Raw genomic sequence first — 1,494 nt, 5'->3', positions numbered from 1 at the left:
TGCTATATTTATTTCTATTTATTTTAAGAACCAAAAACCATCTCAGTGTAGTTTTACATCTCCTCTCTCAGGCTTCTCTCTGCAGCTCTAGTAACAACAGGTCGGTGAGCCAATCAGAAGAAAGGAGGCTCTGAGCCTCTCTTCTGATAGGCTGACTGTTTTCTGAGTGATCCAATAAAAATAAAGCAGATTTCAGGTAAAAACACTCAGAGAAACCAAATCCTGCAAAGGTTTGGATGGTGGGTCCAGGTGGGCGGGGCTTGGTGACTGCTTTGTTGTGACATCACAAAGTTCCAGAAGTCCTGACGGCTGGTTTTAAGGCTCAGTTTCTGAATACAGGCTGTGTGCATTTCTCTGTGGACTGAGGCTTTGATACTTTCACAGTATTAATATAGAAGCTAGAGCTGATCTATAATCAAACTACACATGGACACAGACCTTTACACTGGGGGAGACCTTTAAATCTAAAGAAGTGATGTGTATTAGGGATGAACTGGATTGAAGAAGGGACGAATATTAAATCTCAATACTTCATCAAAGAGTCCATTGTGGAAAGTTGGCGCTGAATGTCTGGACTGATTCATAATCTCATTTGCTTTTTCGCTGATCAGATATTTCCTTATTTAAATCTCAATTTTGCTCATTTTAGTTCTTCTGTGCTTCTTCTGTTAAATAAAAAAAAAAGAATTCTTTGTAGAGAAATTTAATTTATTAGAGAGTCTGGAAACTAAATCCAAACTCAGATATTAAATCAACAAGTTTGAAAAGCTATAGAACAGGAAGTGGATTTTCTCAGTATTCTTTATTTTCCAGGTCGAGCTCCGTGAGTCACGGAGAGATGACGACAGTGTGTTCGTACCTTCCTGCTGTGAACGAGTGGTTTCTGCTCGTAAACAGCAGGAAGTGAACGCTCAGCGCAGCGAGTCATGAGTCTGACCCTCACACTGAAGATTCATTCAAACACTTCTGACACAGTCTAAACTCCTCTTCCTCTGTGTCTTCTTCTGCTCCCTCCTCTACCTGTCTCCTCTCTCTCTCATTGGTTCTCTCCTGGGTGAGGTCACACTTTGGTGATTGTCATGTTTTGTTCTGGGAAACTCTGGAGCTGCAGCCGATAATCACTGTCACTTCTTATTTAATCACATTCATTTTTCCTGCCAGCTGATCTGAATCTTTGTGGATTGTTTTTAACTGCCAGGTGTTTTCACCTGATTACAGGCTGATGTCAGAGTCACTACATGTCTTCGCTGGTCACGACATATAACATATATTTACCATATAGGCTTCTAACTGTAGAAATACCTGACGAGATGTTGGAGAGCAGGTTTTATGTTCATGCTTTCATCTTACAGTAAATATCTGTATATAAACGGACAGAGGAGAGTGTTGATGGAACATCATCTGAGGCTAAATAATAAACTGACAGTTTGAAACAGATTTATAAATGAGTGGTGGTGTGGAGGAACAAAGATTTAGCATCATCGCAGCTGCATG

This window comes from Seriola lalandi, unplaced genomic scaffold, assembly GCF_002814215.2.
Source record: "Seriola lalandi dorsalis isolate HSWRI2012SDOR001 ecotype SW California unplaced genomic scaffold, Sedor1 jcf7180002051456, whole genome shotgun sequence".
Lineage (NCBI taxonomy): Eukaryota > Metazoa > Chordata > Actinopteri > Carangiformes > Carangidae > Seriola > Seriola lalandi.
This window is presented reverse-complemented; position numbering follows the sequence as displayed.